Here is a 23,869-nt window from a genome sequence, read left to right on the forward strand (position 1 = left end):
AACTCTGTATTCTGAGAATTTTCCAAATCAACTCCCCTTGGACACTGATGGAGGTAAAGATTTTATGAAGAGATGGGTATATCTTATCAGATCCATTAGTGGCCTAGTGAATAGAATAGTGAAGTCGTCCAGTCGTGTCCGACTCTTTTCGACCCTGTGGACTGTAACCTACCTGGCTTCTCCGTCCATGGGATTCTCCAGGCAAGAATACTGGAGTGGGTTACCATTTCCTTCTCCAGGAGATCTTCCCGACCCAGGGATTGAACCCAGGTATCCCGCAATGGAAGCAGACACTTTAACCTCTGAGCCACCAGGGAAGTCCCTATTAGTGGCCTAGAGGGGACAATTTGGGCAGGTCAGAGCACATATAGCTAGGGGCTCCTGGCAACCTCTGCATGCTAAGAACCCAATTGTTTCTGAGCACTTTGGACCCTTGAAAGAACCATGAAGTGGCTTGGGCTCCTTGGGCTGGTTGCCCTCTCAGAGTGCATAGTCATGTAAGTATGGGGACTATAAGTAGCATCGTCTCTTTCTCTGGGATTTTTTTTCCTTGTTCTCTTATTCTTTTACCCATCAGGGTTTGAAGAGAATGTAATCATTCCCTGACAGTCTTACAGTTCAAATTTCACTTATTGATAAAACCTTGCCATTGGCAGCTGGGGCCCAAGGTTCTTGGGGTAGGCTTGCAGAATTGCACAACTCTGGGGATGCAGTCACATCATGACACATGTGGAAAGGGCACTCCTTGGAATTGCTCAGTGCACAACCTGTGCGACTGTAAGTGTGATCCTGTGGAACAGCATTTCTCTTGCATTTGTTTCTAGATATCTTCTCTCTGCCCTTTCTCCATTTCTGTGTATATGTGTCTGTGTCATCATCTCAGTGTCTATCTCTCTATCTCTCTGGATGTCTCTGTGCATGGAGAACTCTCTGATTTCTTTTTTCTATTCTGATTCTTCCTTACTTCTCTAGCTTCTTAATTTCCCTAATTTATTTCCCATCTTCTGGCTTCCTCTCCTACTCCTGTCTTCTGCTTGAGCCCCAGAGAAAGATCAGAAGTACTACTTCTAGGCTGTTATACCTCTAAATAGCAGTGTGACCACAGCCAAGTCACAAACTCCTTGCATTTCAAATTCCTCCCTTGTAGAAAAGAGGATGATAAACCCACTTCTACCTTATTCCCTGTGTTTCTTTAAGAAAGGTACAGTAGGATGGCCACAGCTATGGTAAGTCACTGTTGAGACTTCATATATATCAAGTATATTACATCCTTCATTTCACTTAATCACCAAACATTCTATATTGGTGGGGTAGAGATTATTACATTCTACCTTTTACCACTGGTAAAACTGAAGCTTGAATTGTTCATAAAAATGGAAAATTCACTACCATTACAATACCAGGTATGACAGTCATAGTATAACACAGACAGCTGACTGCTGCCCCTTCTTTGCTTCCTTTTCCCCATGCTTGGTGAAAGAATCCTGCTAACAAAGATGAAGACCATGCAAGACACTCTCCCAGAAAAAAAGTGTTGAAAATTTTCCTGGAGAAACACGCTTACAGACTGCCCCAAAATTCCACCAATAACCCAAAATTCACTTCTCACCCTCTGAAAAACTTGCAGGATGTATTTGGGGAGGATGGTGCTCCACTCCACCCCCTGGTGCTCTGGCCTAGCACTGAGGTTCACCTGGATTTTTCAGGTGGGATGTTTGGGGCTCCTGCAGGAGGTAGAGACAGTGGGAAACAGGGACCCCATCCCCAGAGGAGAAGACACTCTCATCCTCAAATCTTGGTCTGTGTTTACTGGGACAAACAATGACCAGGTGGAGTTAAACATCCATTTCTGTGTCAAAGTTGTGGCATTAGTTTCAAGGAGACTGTTATTTCTGAACCAAGTGATCCATTGAGTTACAAATGAAGGGTGAGCCATGTCTGATCAAAAGGAAAGCTAACTGCAAATCAACTATGAAACCCCGGGCAGAGGAAGTTCAACCTTTGCAGATCCAAGAATGACACCAGTAAAAAAAAAAAAAAAAAAATACTGAACCATGGTGCTATAAGACATAAGACATAAGAGATGTAGGTTTGATCCCTGGGTTGGGAAGATCCCCTGGGCAAGGCAACCCACTCCAGTATTTTTTCCTGAAGAATTTCATGGACAGAGAAGCCTGGCAGGCTATGGTCCATAGAGTTGCAAGGAGTTGGACTTGACTAAATCACCTTAGCATGCACACAGCATGTGACATATAAAAGTCTAATGCTATAGCTATTGATTTGAAAAATGTCTCCTATCTCCTTCCAGAATATGCAGGCCACCCTGAGACATAGGCAAAGAGTAGATAGATGTGAAATGAAAGGGCCACCTGCACAGTATTGACAGGATACAGTCTCAGTTTAGAGAAAGTGGCCCAGGCAGACCTCCAGGAGGGCCACCTGGACAAGGCTGTGTTCATGCTGAACATGGGGAGGAGACTGGAGTGTTTGTCAACTGAATGCACTAGTCTGAGCAGAGGCTGTGAGATGGGGGGCAGGTGGGGAGGTGGAGGGTTGGAAAGTGATTTTACAAGACATGGGAAACCCAACAGGAGGCAGTACTCCAGGAATCACAGCTGGCCAGGCAGTCAGGTCTGCCCTAACCACCAACCTCCGACCCCTGTAGTTCACCTAGCTTGGAAAAATCACCATTGGAATACCTCCTCAAGAGTTCCGGGTCATCTTTGACACTGGCTCATCTGACATGTGAGTGGCCTCCGTCTACTGTGACAGTCCATGTCGCTGTAAATACCACCCCAGCCCCGACCATCCCAGACTCCCCGTCCCACCTCCTCTGCATCCTTGGCACCTGACACGCTCATCTCTTTTGTCTCCAGCTGCACTACTTCACTTCAACCCTAATGCATCCAATGCCTTCCACCCCTCAAACCAGTCTATCAACCTCATCCACGGCTTTGTGTGGATGAAGGGAGTTCTTGGCTATGACACCATTCGGGTAAGTTGCGAACAAGGAGCTGAGTCAGGACAGGCTTTGAGAGTGACTACTGCTCACAAAACAGACACAGGACCAGATGGCAAAGCCCTTCCTTCTGAAAGTCCCTTAGTGACTGGCTGTCTGCCCCTCAGACCTGTCCCTGGAGAAATAACACCTCTGTTGACACACAACCTCCCAGAAAGGCCAACACAGAGAGTGGCTTAGGGTATGGACTTGCGGCTCCTTTGCTCATAAGCAGCTCAAGGTTCATTTTGCGGGAAGCAGGGAGAGAAGGGGAAAAGCACCCACATTTATTCTTAGACTATGCTGGGCACATTCATGGTAATAACTTGTTTAATCCTACAACAATCCCACATAGCAGGTGCTGTGATTAGCTCCATGATACAGGCAGGTAAGAGAACTAAAGTTCAAAGAGCAAGGACCTTGCCAAAGTCACACATCTGGTAAGCAATGGAGCTGGGCTGGCCAGTCAGGCCAGTCAAGCAGGTGTGGAGTGTTTCAGGAGTGGATAAAACTGATCTGGGGCCACTGGGGGCAGCTCAGGGCTTCAGTTATCCACACAGGGAAATAGGGAGCCACATATGCGGATGGGGCCTAATAAATGGTTCTCACTCTGGGGGACTATTGAGAGTTAGTAAAAACTATGGCCTGTCTCCCCCAAAGTACCTGACTATCTTCCCTCTCTATCTGTCACTCACTCACTCTCTATCTCTCTCCCGCATACACACACACATTCACACACACACACACACACACACACACACACACACAGAGGCCCAAACCTCTCCAAAAGCATGTTTCCCAGGCAGCATTTTCATAAGAATAATGCCTGTATACAAGAACATTGTATAATGGGCTTCTGTCTTCCTGGGCAGATACAAAACCCACAATACATTGCTGCTAAGTCACTTCAGTCATGTCGGACTCCGTGCAACCCCATTAGACAGCAGCCCACCAGGCTCCCCCATCCCTGGGATTCTCCAGGCAAGAACACTGGAGTGGGTTGCCATTTCCTTCTTCAATGCATGAAAGTGAAAAGTGAAAAGTGAAAGTGAAGACGCTCAATCATATCCTACTCTTAGCGACCCCATGGACTGCAGCCTACCAGGTTCCTCTGTCCATAGGATTTTCTGCGCAAAAGCACTGGAGTGGGTTACCATTGCCTTCTCCGCACAATACATTACAATGAATGAATTAGGTCCATTTCTGTCATCAGATCATAGTGATGCCAAAGAGAAGGCTACCCTTGTCTTTATACATTTTGTCCTTGGGTGGGAGCCACTGGGTTTTGTCCTGAGTCTTTGGTTGCCCCATCTGTACAGAAGGTTTGAGGCCAATTTGACTCACGCAGATGGTGTTTGCAGGAGTAGTTGGTGTTGATTAAAATCCACATCCTCACACCAATGGAACCCAAATTCCTGTCCCAGCTTGGTCTCAGTCTGAAGTCAATGCAGGACACAGTCAGGCCTCAGTTCTTCTCTGCAGTGCTAATGGCATCTCCACCCAGTCCCACTTTCCAAGACTTTACATAGGAACGCTCCTCTCCCACAGATCGGGAACCTTGTCATCGTGAATCAGACATTTGGCCTGAGCAAGGTGTACAACAGACCCGTGGAATCCCAACCTGTTGATGGTGTCCTGGGCTTGGGCTACCCTAACATAGCTGTCAAAGGAAGTGCCCCCATCTTAGACAACCTGAAAAAACAAGGAGTCATTTCTGAGCCTGTCTTTGTCTTCTACTTGAGCACATAAGTCTGAGCTAGACAAGCCGTGTCTCCAAGTTAACAGTAAGATTCTTTCAGTTGCGTGAAATGTTATAGACAACCTGATCCAGAATACTCCTGAGTGATAGTCTATGCAAGGAGAAATGCTGCCCTAGGGACCCGCCTGGCCCCATCACTTGTTCTTGTCAAGAAAAGTTTTTTGAAACACAGCTATGCTCGTGGGCTCAAGGGGAGCAGTTTGGTCCAGAAGGGCTCGGGGAAGAGGAAGAGCAATAGAAGGTGCCAGGAAAAGGGTTGGAGAAACAGGTAACTCGGTTTGCTGGTGGATTTGATTTGGAAGATAGGTGAAAGACGGCGAGAATGTTCTCTTCCTCACTCACAGTTCACCAGGAGCCCAGGACCAGTGACAGAATTTGCATGGAGTCAGTGCAAAATAAACATGTGGGACCCCTTGTTCAAAACATACTAGGAATTTCAAGGCAGGGAGAGCAGAGGTGGGGCTCTGCTGAGTGCGGGGCTTCATAGACAGCATAGGTCACAGGCAGATGAAGCCAAACCTGGTTGACCCTGAACCTGAGTCCTTACCACCCTGGGGCCTTGGTCTTCCTGAAAAATGACAGGCAAAACAAGGAGGGGTACTAGACCCCTCCAGCATGGTTCCTCTGAGGGTGTCTGTAAGAACTCAGGTCACTGGAGGGGACCAGGCTCTCCTCAGAAGGCTGGTGGTCAAGTTGCTCAGATTCCCACCTCTTCGGTGGCACTCATTAGATGGTGACAGACCTGAGTCAGGTACTCGATCCCTCTGAGCCTCAATTTCTCCATCTGTAAATGGGGGCCACAGTAGTGCCTCTGATGGGTGGATAAGCACAGCCCTCAAATAGTTCCTGGTGTTGCTGTCCTCATGGTGCTCCGCTCTTTCCTTCCCTCGACAGCTGGAAAGAGAACGGCAGCATGATGATGTTTGGTGGGTTGAACCACCCCCACCACAAGGGAGAGCTCAACTGGAAGCCAGTGTCACAAGCCAGCTTCTGGCAGATAGCCGTGGAGCAGTAAGCCTCTCCCTCTGAGGACCACCCCCAAGTGATGCTCCCACATGTGCACAAGGACAGAGGCAGATACACAGAAGTGCACGCACAGACACACAGTGACGCACAGACATACACACCCAGAAAGACACATAAAAACACATATGGAAACACATATAAATACACACATGTAAACACACAGAGGCACACAGACACACACACACAGACAGAGGGAGACATAGACACACCCACAAACAAGCAAACACAGATATGGAGACCATCCATGGGTTTAAAATCACCCCAGGCCTCCTGACCAGGCCGCTGGCCAGGGTCCTGAAAGGGTCCAGACAGGCCTGTGCAGCTGGCGGAGGGAGGAGGGGAGAACCTGCTGTGCTGTGAGGTGGGGAGCAGGGTTTAGGACCCTACACTGTGATGAAAAGTTGATCAGGGAGAATCTCACCAGTCTGAACAGGGTTGTGTTAGGATGTCCACATGACCAGGGCTACCTGGGAGGGTAGTACTTCTTAGCACACAGAACTGCCACTTGAAAAACAGAGCAAGTCCTAGACAAACTGAGAAACTTGGCCTCCTCAGAAAGAAGCTACACAGCAGTGGAGACAGGTTGGTTTCAGTGGGGCGAGGCTGTGACCAAGAGAATCAGGAAGCTAGGATCCAGGTGTGGCCTGAGAACAACGGGCAATAATCAATGGCATTCTATGTGATACCCTCAGACAAAGCTGATGTGCCATTTTGCATCCCATGAGCTAACTTGGGCATCCTCTAGCCGCAGCCTCAGTCTGAGCCAGGTGGGGTGCTGCTAGGAGACAACGTCTCGTGGGGAGCCTGTATCTCCCCCACCCTCTCTCTGAACATCTGCTTCCCCAGAGAACCTCCATCTTCTCTGTGTGGGTTGAACTATTAATGGTCAACACCAGATACAGGTTTCTGACTGTTCTTCATTCATTTCTTAATACAATCATTCAAAAAAAAATACATCATACATCTGCTGTATCCTGAGAGGCACTGGGGTCAAACTTGTCCTTTCATCTAGTAAAGCAGTCATACATGAAACGAGCCACATACATAGTGAATTACCACTTTGGTACTTGCTAGACACAAGGAAGAGTCTACAGAGAGTGAGCAAGACAGGAACATTATCTAATCTGGTGGGAAGATTCCCTGACAAAGTGACAATTAAGCCTAAACCTGGAAGATGAGGACAAATTAATGCAACAAAGGGTATGGTGGTTGTGTGGGAAAGGCAATGGTACATGGCCAGGCCCTGAGGCATGAAAGACCTTGGTGCATCAAGAAGTGCAAGGAAGTCAAAGAAGGTGACATGATCAGAGCAAAGGAAAACAGAGTCAGGGCAAGAGCTGAAGCCCTAACTATTCAGGAGACATTCAGGGAGGCAGTAGTTGTAGGGGAGGCTGCATAGTGGCCCTGGTGCCCGCTTTGTCCCACTGTCTCCCAGCATCTCCATGAACGGGATGATGATTGGTTGTTCCTGTGGATGTCAGGCCATTGTGGACACCAGGACGACAATACTGGTTGGCCCAAGTAACATGGTCACTAAAATCTGGAGGTTCACTCACCCCAGGCTCAGTGGGAAACCCGAGGTGAAGGGTCATGCCACAGGGTCCCTCTCTGGCTCTCCACCCCAAGGACCAGCTGAAGCCAATCTCTCTCCCTATTCCTCTAACAGACGCAGGTTCATGTGATGTCATCAGTAAGTTGCCTCCTATCATCTTCACCATCAGTGGAACTGACTACCCCGTGCCCGCTCAAGCTTACATTCAGGAGGTGGGGGCCAATCCTGGGGGCTGGTTCTCAGATGTGGAACTTGCAGGAACCCTTGGGCTGCTGCTGGGAGGAGGGCAGCCTCTGCAGGCCAAGCCACGCCATTGCAGATACTGCTGAGCCCCTGTGGTTGGGCCACTGCCTCCCACAAAATCATCCACTTGAGCATAATGGACAGTCTGGGACATCCATCCTCCTGATATAAATGTGGAGACACTACCCCATCCAGGCCTGGCGATGGGCACAGGGAGAGGGGAACACTAAGGGCCTCTGCCCTCAAAGACCTTCAGTGCAACCAGAACCCTCAGATGCATGAACAAGGAAAGTCAGCTCTAGCAATCCCTGCAATAGGTCATGTGACAAAGGCAGGGGGGTGACTGAGGACAGTCCCAGTGTGCTGTCCCTCCCTAGTCTCCCTTTCCTTCTCAAAAGTGTCCTGGTTTAGATGATAAATTATCTGGTTACCCTGGTCCTTGCTACAACTTCCCCTTGCTAAGCCCCAGGGCCCCCTCTGTGAGTTGGGGCACCGACCCCTCTGTGGGGAGGTTGGATGCTAAGGTGAATAAAGGGTGCACAGTGACTGCTCAGCCCTGGCACAGGGTGGAGGCTTCATGTCAGCTCCCTGCGGGAGTTCAGAGAAGACTGATAGGCCAAAGAAGGCTTTGAGGAAGAGAGGGCATTTCAGGAATTCTAAAGCCCCAGTGTCATGGAGGCATGAGGAGGACCACTCGGGTACAGTCAAATCTACATTGATGTCATGCAAATACACCCTCTTGAGGGATCTGCAAAGGAGTGCTGGGTCAGATTAGTGGGTGGGGGATACACCAGGGGAGCACCATAGTAAGTCATCCAGCCCAACCTGGAGTGGCCAGGGCGGCTTCCTAGAGGCCTGAGCACAGTACAAAGAACCAGGTGTGGGCACTGCTATTGAAAATGGCTAGCCAACAATGACCTCCTGTGAGGCACCTGTGTCGCTCTGCCCAGTGTGATGTGGCAGCCTGGATGGGAGGGGATTTGGGAGGAGAATGGATATCTGTATGTGTATGGCTGAGTCCCTTTTGCTGTCCACCTGAAACTATCACAGTATTCTTAATCGACTATACTGCCATACAGAATAAAAATTTTAAAAATAAAACACCAGGTTATAGGGAAGGGGGAGAAGAACAAGCATTCTCTCCAGAGAAGACAAAGAGCAGGGGTGGGAAGGAATGAAGCAGTAGAGTATGAGGGGAATTACCAGCCATTTGTGTTCTTTTTTTTTTTTCTCACAAATTTTATTGAAATATAGTTGATTTACAATGTTATGTTAATTTTTGCTATGCAGCAAATTCAGTTACATGTATATATTTACATTTTTTTCATATTCTTATCCACTATGGTTTATCATAGGATACTGAATATAGCTCCTTATGCTATACAGTAATACTTTGTTGTTTATCCATCCTCTGTATATTAGTTTGCATTTGTTGATCCAAAGCCCCAGTTCTCCCCTCCTTCTGTCCCTTTCCTTATGAAAACCACTCTAACTGAGCCCTCTTGTTCTGGGATGGGCCCCCATTTCTGCACCTGCAGAGAGCTGTGGAAAGACCCACTTGATTCTCAACAAAGGAGGGAAATAAAAGCAAGAAACTGCCAGCTCTGGATGTTGAAGGCAGTGACAGGTAAGGGCTCAGGCTGACTGGTGTGTATTTCTGCCTCCCCCAGATTTATGAGAACCTCTGCATTAGCAGCTTTGAAGGAGGCTCAGAAGGCTTTAAAGGGCCAGAGACGTGGGTGCTGGGTGATGTCTTCCTGAGGTTGTATTTCTCTGTCTTCAATCAGAAAAACAACAGGGTTGGCCTGGCTCCTTGCAGTGTAAATGCTGGGCTGCTTCAGGAGTCAATCAGGCCCACTCCAAACACACACTCACTCACACCAAGGGCACTCCAGCCCAAGGGAGTAGGTGATGAAACTGTGTTTGTTGCTCTGCAAAGTCCTATTCTCAGTAAAGAGAAAAGGATTTCATCTCAACGGTGCTGATATGAATGGATACCTCTCTTCGAGGTCAAGGAGGTGCATCATAACCAGGAAGAATCTAGAATCAGGTCTCAACCACAAGTGAGAGGAGCCCAATTCCAACTGGCTTCAAGGAAAGAGATTATTGGAAGGACCCTGGGGATCTGGGACGCAGGAACCAGAGTAAATCCAAAGATCGGTGATTGGATCCAAGAAATCAGAAGCCATCAAGCTCACTCTTTCTCTCTCTTGTTCTTTCCATTCTTTCATCTTTGATAATCTAAGCCTGAAGACGTTTTTCCCTCAGGCTACCACACCTAGTGAGGGAATCTGAAGGTGCCTGCCACAGGGTTCTGTATCCATAAAGTATCTAACCCAGAAGGAAAGAAGTTCCGAAAAATCTGGTTACCACAGAGGGCTCTGATATATATATATATATATATATATATATATATATATATATATATATATGGGCTTCCCTGGTGGCACAGAGGTTAAGGCGTCTGCCTGCAATGAGAGATACCTGGGTTCGATCCCTGGGTCGGGAATATCCCCTGGAGAAAGAAATGGCAACTCACTCCAGTATTCTTGCCTGGAGAATCCCATGGACGGAGGAGCTTGGTGGGCTACAGTCCACGGGTAGCAAAGAGTCGGACATGACTGAGCAACTTCACTTTCACTTTCATATATATATATATATATATTGATATATATGACCTTAGGTCATATATCCAGGCTGGACCAACCAGCCTGGCAGGGCAAGTGGTACTACGGCTTTACTTGATCATGTGGCCTTGTCCCGCCCCCATTGCCCCACCCTCTTACCCCACGTTGGGTACAGAGGAGAAAGACGTTATTTGAGGACTTACGCTTTGGGTTTGCACTTTGGCTCCTCAGCTCTTTGCCTGTGTGACCTTGATCATGTCCCATAACCTCAGTTTCCTCATCCAGAAAATGGGTGTCGTGATGAATCCCCACCTGGGGATTGCATGTGTGCCTGAGATTGACAAGGGGCCTGGGTGAGCAAGCCAAATATTAATTATTCTGCCTCCTGGGGGACAATCTGATGATTTCAGGGGACTCCTGACACCCACGGGGCTTAGTACTGAGTCAAGCAAATAACTGCTACTTCTGAACCATAACAGGGAATTCTGACTGAGCCAGGGCTTCTGTTTTCCTGGTTCCACAAGGAGCTAAAGCACAGGCTCTGATTACTCCCCTCCTCATCCTTACCAGCCAACCTGTCCTTGCCAACTACTTCAAGCCTAAAATCACACTGCAAAGAGAGTTGTAAAGGCCTTTGATTTCTTCTCAGTTTCCCACATCTCCTAGGGTAGCACAAGAAGCCGTTACTATGGGAACCTGCACAGTTCAATCTCTGAGTGTTATATGGAACTGGACCCATTTCTCCCCTTGTGACGAAAACATCTGCAGTTGTCTTAGAAACCTCTCTAAGCTTGCTGTTTAATGAGGAAATATATGTTGACCTGATCAAGTTTCTCTTCCCAGGATAATTCCAGCCACACAGTCAAGTACCCAGACATTCAGTCGCCTAACTTCCCACAGCATATGCCAAAAGCAAACCACCCATCATGTACTTCTCACTTGGCCCAAAGCACTATCGAATTGACCTGCCTCGACAATCCGAAAAGTTGGCATGTGTGCCCCAGAAGAGAGAATTTCTTAGGTTTCTTTCTATGGATATTCTGGAGTTGGGATTAGAACTGAAGATGCCTTCATGGCCCCCAGTGCTTAATAGTTAAAACAGTGTGAAAGGCAGTGGAAACAGTTCAGGGCTTGAGAGTCCAATATTCTTCATTTAAATCCCAGGTTGACTTTTACTATCTATGTGACCTTGGGCAAATTATTCAGCCTCTGAATTCTTTTCTCCTTGGTAACAAGGGACTAACTCTACCAACCTCATCAGGTGGTTGTAAGAGTTTAACAAGAAATAAACACGAAAGTTTCCGGAGGTGCTAGAAAAATCACCAGACCAGTGGTAGGTAGCACTAACTCACGCACTCTCACAGCTTTTGAAGATCTATTATTGTAAAGTGCTGCCTGACAACCCTGAACTTTGAGAGAACAGGTCCTAGAAGACAGCAAAGGATGTGGCTTTCTTTTTTTTTTTTTTTAAGTATTTCATGTCCCCCCCCCACCACCACCTTTTTTTTTTTTTTTTTTGGTCCATATACACAATGGAGTATTACTCAGCCATTAAAAAGAATACATTTGAATCAGTTCTAATGAGGTGGGTGAAACTGGAGCCTATTATACAGAGTGAAGTAAGCCAGAAAGAAAAACACCAATACAGTATACTAATGGATGTGGCTTTCTGAAACAGGCTCCAGACCAATCTGAACAAAGGTCCACAAACATAAGGTGGACCAAGGTGCCTAGTACAGTTCGAATAACAATGGTAAGTTAACAACAGAAGCTGCTACCAAATTAAAGTTAAAGCTGACTTCCCTACATTTACTTTTGTCCACATTCTGCTCTGAAAATTTACCAGAGAGTTAGTCCCTTTTTTGAGAAAAACTTTTAGAGACTTGAAGGTTGGTCCTTATGCCCCCACCAAAATCTTGATTCTCCAGTGTAAACAAGCCTCCAAACTATCTGCCCACATTCCCGCTTCCCAGCCAGATGGAAGCTAGTGGTCGTGACCTCTTCACTCAGTGTCCAAAGTCTTCCCCATCCAGTTTCTAGAGCTTCCGGGTTCTCTTAATGTACTTCCTTCCTCTTAACATTTTTCTTCTATTCATTGCTGTCTAGTCTTCACTTTTCATTCCTCTCCTCCATTCGCACAATCTAAAATCTCTGAGATCTCCATCACACACAGCACAAATCCCACACTCTTGAAAATTAGGCTTGACTGCCAAGCCCTCCCCATACCACCCTGGGAGGTGGTCTTGGATCCCATCTTCTACATGGGCCGGTGTATCATTAGAGCTGTTGTCCAGAGTTTCAAGTCTTTGTCCTAAATTCAGGCTGTATTACACATCCATAACTCCCTCATAATTCACTGTAGCCCTGTGGCTTGTGATATAAAGCAGGTAGCGGTGACACAGCTCACTCATGGCAAATGCTTTGATAGTGTCACTAGGAAAAAAAAAAAACAGCACAAACTAAAAGCTGACAATTCTGTTTTATTTGGCAAACTTTCTGAGGACTTCAAGCTCGGGGGCATCCTTTCAGATATCTCTAAGGGATTTATCTGAAAAGGTAAAGGAGGAGGCAAGAGATAGAGGAGTTTTTGCAACAAAAACCAGATAGTCAGAACATTAAAAGATTGCTGTTCATTAGAGGTCAAATATCTCAGATCAAGGAATTTAAGCATTTATCAATGTATGGGAAGATGCAAGAGCCTGGGTTCACTGAAATCATTTCTTTGATATGCACCTTAGCTGTCCAGGGAGTGTATTCACTTTCTTCTCATCCTGAGGCCCCTCTAGATACACAGCTGGCAGGGGGGCAGGTGGCTTCAGTAGCTGGGGGCTTGATGGAGGGCATCCTTTGCCATCCTGAATTCCTTCTGGGGGATGACCTTTATAGGCAGCTATGTGATAGCTGGATGGCTCTAACATCCTTGGTTTACTGATATGGCAGGCCACACTTTTCATTCACAATAGTCAGTACATACATTGGCACACGCCCTCCCCCCTGCCACAGCAAGCAGGGACACTGCAGATGGTGAAGCCTCCATCAGTCTGCATCCGCAGGAGAAGAAGTCTCCAGTCAGAGCCCCAAACAACCTGTGATGGACAGAAAGATTTCACTTTGGGGACCCACCACTTGGCATGCAGAATTTTAGTCTGTGACCAGCATTGAACCCATTTCTGCAGCTGTGAAAGTTAAGAGACTTAACTACTGGAGACCAGAGAAGTCCGGAGTTCCTGTTTTTAAACTGTGCGTTCTTTGTACCACCCATACTGCCCAGACTGATTGAAATAATGTATCCCTTAGGGCTAAGCTTCTGAAGTGACTGACAATCCCGAGTTCAGTAGGATGTCGGTGCTGCCTCTTTGATAGACATTCCCTCTGCCCACACTCACTCAGCAATGTCCTTTATCCATGGAGACACAGCTCAGTAGCCACCTCCACCAGGAAGCCTTCCAACATTTCACCCAAGGTGAGAGAGTTAAAGCTTAGGGCCCTTTAAGAAGGAGATGAACATTCATGCCCATGCTTTCCTTAAATATACATTGTGCAACAATGTATCTTACCTGAGAACTGATCTTTCTTTAGGTCTGGAACTAATGATCACAGAGCACAAAGTCTTACTCATGGAAATGCTTTCCTGAGGCTCTGTGTTAATGATCATAATTGTAACATATCTTGCCTGGAAACCAATTTCTCAAGACTTGTCCCCCTGATTACACAGCCAACAGTATATCTCTCTAAGAGGCCAGGCCCAGAAGCCTATCTCCTTGGTTAATCTTGTGCCAAAGTTATCTCAGGATATATGCCTTGGGAAAGGGTCTGGTGGAACTCTTACAACCTTGAGGTATTCTTTTTATCTATTCTCAGTAACCAGTTGAGAAGCATATAGTGAGTGAGTGAAGCTGCTCAGTCATGTCCTACTCTTTGTCATGCCATGGACTGTAGCCTGCCAGGCTCCACCATCCATGGGATTTTCCAGGCAAGAATATGGGAGTGGGTTGCCATTTCCTTCTCCAGGGGATCTTCCCAACCCAGGGATCAAACCCAGGTCTCCTGCATTGCAGGCAGATTCTTTACCATCTGAACCACCAGGAGAAGTATACATGGCCCCGCTTAATAAACTAGTGAGGCAGGTACTTTCCTGCCCTCTTCTCATGTCTCTGTCAGAAGCTTTCTCTGTCACTTCCACTTTTAATAAAAATGTACACAAAGCTCTGAGTGATTGACTATCTTTGGTCCTGGAGTTAAATCTTCTCCTTTGGAGACCATGAATCTGGTGGCACCGTTCACCGCAAGCTATCAAAGGCAACATTAGTCTTCAGCTTCCCAGGACTCCAGAAACATGTCTCCATTACAGGCTGCTCACATTTCTGTTCTGACATTTGGATTCCTGGACTATAAGGCCCTTGCTAGTCCACATAGGAAAAGCTGGCACTTCAAGGATACAAGCTGTGGAGGGAACAGGTTCATGGAAAAAGATTATGAACTGGGCTTCAGGCCATCTTCCCCCTGGGCACAGTGTCTGTATTGTGGGCACAGTCTGAATGGCGTTCCTACACTCCAGGCTCCACCTATGCAGGGAGCATTTTCCGTGTTAGGCTTTGAGCGCTTTGAAGAAGTGTTCACTGAAAGAATGAATATCCTAACAGATGAGATCCTTCCTCAGTTTCCCCCTCTATCCCCTACCCTCTTGTCTTCTCTGCATCACTGGCTGGTCCCCCAAGCCCAGGACTAGGAACAGCTGGAATTAGCAGTCAGACAAACCTGGATTCAAATCTTGGATCTATGACTCACAGGCCCTATGGCCTCCAGGGAGATGCTTCAGTTCAGTTCAGTTCAGTCCCTCAGTCGTGTCCGACTCGGCAACCCCATGAATCACAGCACACAAGGCCTCCCTGTCCATCACCAACTCCCGGAGTTCACTCAAACCCACATCCATTGAGTCGATGATGCCATCCAGCCATCTCATCCTCTGTCGTCCCCTTTTCTTCCTGCCCCCAATCCCTCCCAGCATCAGAGTCTTTTCCAATGAGTCAACTCTTCACATGAGGTGGCCAAAGTATTGGAGTTTCAGCTTTAGCATCAGTCCTTCCAAAGAAATCCCAGGGCTGACCTCCTTCAGAATTGACTGGTTGGATCTCCTTGCAGTCCAAGGGACTCTCAAGAGTCTTCTCCAACACCACAGTTCAAAAGCATCAATTCTTCAGCGCTCAGCTTTCTTCACAGTCCAACTCTCACATCCATACATGACCACTGGAAAAACCATAGCCTTGACTAGACGGACCTTTGTTGGCAAAGTAATGTCTCTGCTTTAGAATATGCTATCTAGGTTGGTCATAACTTTTCTTCCAAGGAGTAAGCGTCTTTTAATTTCATGGCTGCAGTCACCATCTGCAGTGATTTTGGAGCCCCCAAAATAAAGTCTGACACTGTTTCCACTGTTTCCCATCTATTTCCCATGAAGTGATGGGACCAGATGCCATGATCTTCGTTTTCTGAATGTTGAGCTTTAAGCCAACTGTTTCACTCTCCTCTTTCACTTTCATCAAGAGGCTTTTTAGCTCCTCTTCACTTTCTGCCATAAGGGTGGTGTCATCTGCATATCTGAGGTGATTGATATTTCTCCAGGCAATCCTGATTCCAGCTTGTGCTTCTTCCAGCCCAGCGTTTATCATGATGTACTCTGCATAGAAGTTAAATAAGCAGGGTGACTATATACAGCCTTGACGTACTCCTTTCCCGATTTGGAACCAGTCTGTTGTTCCATGTCCAGTTCTAACTGTTGCCTCCTGACCTGCATTTCTCAAGAGGCAGGTCAGGTGGTCTGGTATTGCCATCTCTTTCAGAATTTTCCACAGTTTATTGTGATCCACACAGTCAAAGGCTTTGGCATAGTCAATAAAGCAGAAATAGATGTTTTTCTGGAACTCTCTTGCTTTTTCCATGATCCAGTGGATGTTGGCAATTTGATCTCTGGTTCCTCTGCCTTTTCTAAAACCAGCTTGAACATCTGGAAGTTCAAGGTTCACATATTGCTGAAGTCTGGCTTAGAGAATTTTGAGCATTACTTTACTAGCGTGTGAGAGGAGATGCTTAACCACTCTCATTTCAGTTTCCTCATCTGTAAATTGGGGACAATCTCAAACTCTCAAGGTGCTCCTGAAAAGCATGTAGGGAAATGCAATCAGTGTCTAAGGTCTCCTTGAATGAATCAGGCCCTGTGCTTGGGACAGTGGAGTGGCAAGGGAAGGCTTCCCTGAGGGGAAAGACATTTGAGATGATGTTGAATATTGAGAAGGAACCAGCCATGTAAAGAGTTGGGAGAAGAACATTACAGAAAGGGAAACACCCACTGCAAAGGCCCAAGGTAACCAAGCTTAATAAATGGCTACTTTTCCACCTCCAATCTTCCTTCCACACTTGGAACTCAGCCACATGTCACCCACACTGACCTCATCACATACTTCACTAGTGAGATACCACCAATGAGCCATCTCATCCTTCCCAGAAGAGAAACCCTGGAGCAGACACAGGGCTGAGTCAGCTCTGGGCCTTGGGGCCATGTAGGCAAGATAGTTATTACCAGGGGCATCAGGTCTCAGGGGCACCACCAGTGACTGACCATCTCTGTATGCTTGTCCTCAAGGGTGGAAACTCCAGGGAACAGATAGAGCAAAGAAACAAGCAATCGCTCTTGTCTCATTTTGCCCTGTGTGATCCTGTGGCCCCCTGATGGCTCTGCTCTCTGGACAAAATCTCTTTTCTCTACTCCTTCTCCAAAGGCCTGAGATCAGCATCAGCACCTGACCCTGTAGTCTTGGGTCTGGAAGTCCATTCATAAGTACTTTGGACACAGGGATGCCCAGCCTTGCCCTGTTTGTCTGTCCTTTTCCCCCAACCAGATCCATAAAGCAAAGTACTCAAAGAACATGACTGGTTGCATCTCCTCTCAAGGACTTCAAAGCTACAAGCTCTGTTTTGAGCATCCAGGAGGGAACATATCCTTTGCATCCAGACTTCTCTTAGCCCTACCAACACCCCTCAGCCAGGGGTTTCCTGAAAAAGAGTTAGCAGTGAAGTCAGCTCTATCCCTTCCATGTCCAGAGCAGGAATTCCAGCAGGAAGGATGTGACCTCCAGCAAGGTTAACCAGAAGACTCAGGTCTGGCCCTCTGGTTGGCACCATTCTTTTCCCAGTGCCTCTTCCTTCCCTCCTGGGTCCTAAGCAAGCTGCCCTCCTCTTGATTAGTGGGTTGGGAATTCCTCTTCCCTTCTAAATATCCCTGCAGCTCCACGCCTTCCCTCCCTCCTTACCCAGGCCCTGCTCTCACCTGCAGATGGCACTAAGGAAACTGGGGAGAGGATGCCCAGTTCGTTCTTTCTAAAAGTATCCTCATTCCTCTACCTCCAGGCCCTGACCTGGCTCATCAAAGTCCCAACTGAATGACTCTTGGGTCCTTTAATGGAACGGAGCCTGGTGGTCTGGAGTTGACAATGAGAAAGTGAAAGAGAGAGCCAGAGGGAGGGTGAGAGAGAGAGAAAGAAACACACAGGGACCCAAGCTCTGATGGAGCAAAGGTGCTTTAATGATCTTTCTGTGAGTATATATAGGCTGTTGTATAAGAAATTTCTTTCGACAATGATAAAGATCAGAAAACCAAACATACAGTAACCCTTACCAAGGGAACAAGGGATTAATAATTATCACAAGGTCAGGAGACAATCCATATCTCAAGAAAGAGGATGGAGACTAAGCAGTGTTGTCGTAAGGAGAATGTTTACTGAAGGAGATTCAAGCCTGTCTCATACTATGACCTCAGTCCTGGGAGCGCCATGCCATTCCACTGGTTTCTGGCAACAGAAACTGATAAGGAACAGAGGATTTATGAGAAACAGCACATAGGAATCCTCCTGTTAAACATTCCCTGACAGATGACCAAGCACCTTAGCGGTAGGGGAGGAGGGAAGGGGTGGATGGTGATCATATGACAGGAGAACAAACAATCTGTAAACTGCAGATTGCAAAAAGATTTCAAACATCACAAAATAAAAAAGAATAGTAACAAGAACCCTGTATTTCTTCACATAGCATCAAGAACTACAACACTATTCAGTTAGTCTGTCGTAGCCAGGAGGCTACATGTCCAAGATTAAGGTGCTGGCCAACTGCATTCTTAGGACCTTTCTTCTGCGCTCAGAGACAGTTCCTATATTACTGTGTCCTCACACATGGTGGTGGACGGGGCAGGAGGTAAGGAGGGAGGCAGAGGGAGGAAGAATGAAAGACAAAGAAGAAGAGATTGAGGAAGCTCTTGGGTGGCTCTTCTAATAAAGGCACTGATCAAATCAGAGGGCCCCACCATTAAGACCTCATCTCAACCAAGTGTATGTTAGTCACTCAGCCATGTCCAACTCTTTGCAACCCCATGAACTGTAGCCCACCAGGCCCCTCTGTCCACGGACTTCTCCAGGCAAGAATACTGGAGTAGATGGCCATTTCCTTCTCCAGGGGATCTTCCTGACCCAGGAACTTAACCTAGGTCTCCTGCATTGCAGGAAGATTCTTTACCATCTGAACCACCAGAGAAGCCCCCAACCAAAATTTCAACCAAATTACCTTCCAGAGGCCCTGACTCCCAATACCATCACATCAGGAGTTGTGCATTCCACATCTGAATTTGGGGGTGGACACAATGCAATCCCTCCAAACTACACAGGTCTTTTTTTAATATAAATTTATTCATTTTAATTGGAGGTTAATTACTTTACAATATTGTATTGGTTTTGCCGTACATCAACATGAATCCACATTCCCCATCCTGAACCCCTCTCTCTCCTGCCTCCCTGTACCATCACTCTGGGTCGTCTCAGTGCACCAGCCCCAAGCATCCAGTATCATGCATCAAACCTGGACTGGCGATTCATTTCATATATGATATTATACATGTTTCAATGCCATTCTCCCAAATCATCCCACCCTCTCCCTCTCCCACAGAGTCCAAAAGACTGTTCTATATATCTGTGTCTCTTTTTCTGTCTCACAAGAGACATGTGTACCCCAATGTTCATTGCAGCACTGTTTATAATAGCCAGGACATGGAAGCAACCTAGATGTCCATCAGCAGATGAATGGGTAAGAAAGCTGTGGTACATATACACAATGGAGTATTACTCAGCCATTAAAAAGAATACGTTTGGATCAGTTCTAATGAGGTGGATGAAACTGGAGCCTATTATACAGAGTGAAGTAAGCCAGAAAGAAAAACACCAATACAGTATACTAACACATATATATGGAATTTAGAAAGATGGTAATGATAACCCTCTATGCAAGACAGCAAAAGGGACACAGATGTATAGAACAGTCTTTTGGACTCTGGGAGAGAGGAGGGTGGGATGATTTGGGAGAATGGCATTGAAACATGTATAATATCATATAAGAAACGAATCACTAGCCCAGGTTCAATGCAGGATACAGGATGCTTGGGACTGGTGCACTGGGATGACCCAGAGGGATGGTACAGGGAGGGAGGTGGGAGGGGGGTTCAGAATGGGGAACATGCGTACACCTGTGGTGGATTCATGTTGATGTATGCCTAAACCAATACAATATTGTAAAGTAATTACTCTCCAATTAAAATAAATAATTTTTTTAAAAAAATAAACAGCACCAGTCTTGCCCATTGATACAATTCAAATTTTACTTTTTCAGTTCTTGGTCCACAAATTGATCATGGAAAACACTGCAAATCAACAGGTTCTGACAGTAACAAAGAACAACATGAAGCTGAGATTTGAAAAGGGAAAATAAGCTGAGGGCAGACAAATCATACAATTTTTTAAATTTAAACTTATTTATTTTAATTGAAGGCTAATTACTTTACAATATTAAGTTAAATGCTATCCCTGAAAATAAGCAGAACAGTTTCAAAAGTCACGAGTAGAGGGGAGGGCTTGGTACTTATTTTTTTAAATGTGCATTAAGCTCCAGTGATTATTTGCTACTATTCTTTTCTACAGTCATGCTGAATAAAGCTATAGCTAAATGGAAGTTAAACTGTATTCATGAAGTGTTCATGTTTACCTCTTTTTATCTGCAGTCCCTCAGAGAAAGCAAAGGAACTACAAATAGTGCTACACCAGAGACTAGTCTCTTGACCAACAATGTCGCTTCAGCATGCGATGAACTGGTTCACTCTAAAGTGGTCACAGCTGTTGAAGACAAGAGGTTTTGTATTTTTATATGGCACATCTTTTTGGTCCCTGTGAAAACAAGTTTTTTTGAACATGAACTATCCTCTGACACTTGTGGAGTTACTATCGCTTTTCCTATATCCATTAGATCGATATATGGTTCATGGCTGCACAAGTTTAAATTTTCATTACAGGGAAATGAGCAACATGTGGCCTGCCTCTGTGAGGGGCTGGGTCAATCTGCAAGAAAGAGTATTTTAGAGTACCATCATGTTCCAAGATTGCAGCTTGGTTACCACAACGATAACAATAGTTTGGAGCACTGAAAATTGTTACTGCATTTCAGGCAAAGCACCAGTTATATCCCTCCATCACCAGCCAATGAGCTCTACACACCAACATGAGGCCATAGGCATGATTAAATGTCTCAGAAATATCCTGCCCAAAGGTGTAGTTAGCTCCTTGAGGAGATATACCCCAACCTCCATGGTCCCTCTGAATCTGACCACACCAAGTGATACATTGGACCCTCATGGGGAACTTCTCATAGGTGATCAAGAGCTCTGATGTGATCCACTGTATCTATGGATGGTGAGAGGCCACCATGTAGACAGAATATCTGCCCAGCCACTGAGGCAGTGAGAGGAAGATGGTCAAAAAGATCTGTAAAATATTTTCAGACATGTGCATTTCCATATTTCCTGAAATATTCATCATAGAAACCACACACTTATGTAATCTGTCTCCTCCTCTCATGATTTCCTTGTATAATGGTGATACGTTCACTGATAAGGAATCACAAGACCTACAAGCAGAGTAACTGTTTCCACCAAATAATACCCCCTGTTAGCATAATCACCCATAAACAAGTAATTTGTATCAGGTGATTTACCACCAATTCTAAACAGTTCCACGAGATCATGAAATTGCCCATTCACATCTCTGCAGATGGTGACTGGACATCAAACTTCTTGTACACTGGACTTTTTTTTTTTTTTTTGTCAGCATTTCTTTAGCCTTCTTGCAGAGGCTCTTGACCTGGGATGCGGACAGCTGCTCGATCCACTTGTCCACCTCCTTGGTGAATACCTTCTCGTCCGTGATGTCACCTGCCTGAACCGGCTACCGCTCCTTACTCCTCCTGCTGGTACCTAGTTCCCGCTGTACTTGTGCCTGTACTGGTGGTTGCTCAGCACTAGCTCTGGCCCTCTGGCTCATCCCTCTGTGCCCAGCCACTGGCCACTGCCCTCCTCCACTCACTCTAGGCCTGACACTCTGCTCTCTGTAATCTCCCCCTTCTTTTTTATGCCACTTATTTGTTTAAAAGGTGGGAGGAGGTGGAGTTGTTTGTCTTATAGAATTTTACAAGGGTTTCGAGCAGGGTCTGCAACACCACTACCAAGGACCAGTAGGGGTCTTTGACCTATTGAGAACCGGGCTGCACAGCAGGAGTGAGACTTCATCTGTATTTACAGCTGCTCCCCATCACTCTCCCGTCCCCCAGATGGGACACTCTTGTTCCAGGAAAACAAGCTCAGGGCTCCCACTGACTCTTCATTAAGATGAGTTGCATAATTATTTCATTATGTATCACAATGTAATAATAGAAATAAAGTACACAACAAATGCAATACCCCTGAATCATCCAGAAACCACTCCCCTCCACCACCACCTGTAGAAAAATTGTCTTCCAGAAAACCAGTCTCTAGTGTCGAAAAAGCTGGGGACCGCTAGTTTAGAGGATTGCTTCTCTGTTCCTTTATCTATGTAATTCCCTGAAAACTGGGAGTTAGATCTAGACTTGAGTTCAACAAGTTTTATTGAAATATTTTATATGTATTTCCATATATTTCTTATGGCACCACTTCAAGAGGCTCATAATTTCCCCTGCTCCTATGACAGATGCTGAGATGCAGCAGGTCCTGATGGTGCCAACCTCATGCATTCATTGTAAAACACTTCAGCCTTTCATCTTATGGTTTTAGCATCCATTGATGACCTTTGCCTAGATCCACTGATTCATCAGGATGTTGCAAAACAGAGGATTTATGTTTCTACCACTCCTTCTGAATTTAATTCCTAAAATTCTTCAATTAAAGATCATTCTTTTAACTGTAGTTACATGAAATATGCTTCCTATAAACAAAAATAGCATAAATGTTGATGATTACTTCCCTTTCTCAGTGTCCATATTGGTGAATTGGTGCCCTAGCAATGTGTCACTGTGACAAATTAGATGTTATCTATTAGCATTTGGATCTCCTGGCTTTTTATATATTTAATTTATTTCAGCTGGTTTGATCTGATGCTAAAATTGTCCCAGTTTTAGCCTCTTCATATGGATTACTAAACTTTTTGTCCAGCCCTTGCTGGTCTTTGAAGGCTCAACTTTCTGGCCCTTCAAGATTCCCAGCCTTATCTTGTACAGTTCTTGACCCAGTCCAAATCAGCCATCTCCTCAAGAATCCATAGATCCTCTGGTGGAAAATGGTATTTAGAGGTCACAAGTTAGACCTCAGGATAATCACTATAAGCAAGCTGCCATTGCTAGTAGGTTTTTTAACCATCAGAGTGATGAAGTACTAAAAAAGAAAATAATTAAATGTTACAAACTTAAGCTTTCAAGTTTTAAGACTGCAAGGTTTTACTTAAGCTTTTTTGTTTTATACTTGAACCTCTTTCCTCTATCCACTGATTGTCTTACTTTAGAATAATATTAGCTTTTTTTTTCTTTTTTTTATTTAAATTTTATTTTTTTACTTTACAATACTGTATTGGTTTTGCCATACATTGACATGAATCCACCACAGGTGTACATGAGTTCCCAACCCTGAACCCCTCTTCCACCACCCTCCCCATATCAATTACTTGCTTGCTTTAACCTATAACGCACATGCAATACTTTCACAATAGCAGAAGCAATATCACCAACAATAAGGTGTTGGATACAGTCTCAAATTTCTTTGCTTTTTTGTTTTTGGTTTTATTTTGGGTGCGGGGGCATGTTTTTGTTTCTCTTTGTCCTTAGAAGACATTCCACTCTGAATACAGAGTCAAAATTCTGCATTTTAAAGCCACTTACTAAGGTAATCTTTTGTTCTGGGCAATTATGTCATCAACTTGATACAATTAGGCTCTTTAGTCTTAGTTTGTTCTCAGCTTCTACTGATGTGTTTATCTATTTTTTGATCCTGTAACACATATACATTGTTGCAAATTCAAACTATAAAATAAGAAAAATTACTTCCTTCTCTGCCCCTCATCCATAAATTATATTTTTAGTAGTTTTTGACTTATTCTTGCCCTCTTTATTATTGAAAATAGACTTATGTGTATGTAAAAATAACAAATTATAAGCACTTTTTTGGCCTGGTTTGTTAAAAAACTGAACAGTGTACCCTGAAGAAATTACCCATCCCACTCCTCCCTCCACCCACATCCTACCCAGGTGTTGGGATGCACTGTGCCTTATTCCAC

General features: G+C 45.4%; 2 pseudogenes; one reads left to right on the forward strand and one right to left on the reverse strand.

Moving 5' to 3' along the window:
- The first annotated feature begins 444 nt into the window (after positions 1-444).
- Positions 445-10,562, forward strand: LOC101108093 (pregnancy-associated glycoprotein 2-like; annotated as a pseudogene).
- A 10,007-nt stretch (positions 10,563-20,569) lies between these two features.
- Positions 20,570-22,846, reverse strand: LOC121817532 (serine/threonine-protein phosphatase 2A catalytic subunit alpha isoform-like; annotated as a pseudogene).
- Positions 22,847-23,869: the final 1,023 nt, after the last annotated feature.

The sequence above is a fragment of the Ovis aries genome, chromosome 21 (genome assembly GCF_016772045.2).
Source record: "Ovis aries strain OAR_USU_Benz2616 breed Rambouillet chromosome 21, ARS-UI_Ramb_v3.0, whole genome shotgun sequence".
Classification (NCBI taxonomy): domain Eukaryota; kingdom Metazoa; phylum Chordata; class Mammalia; order Artiodactyla; family Bovidae; genus Ovis; species Ovis aries.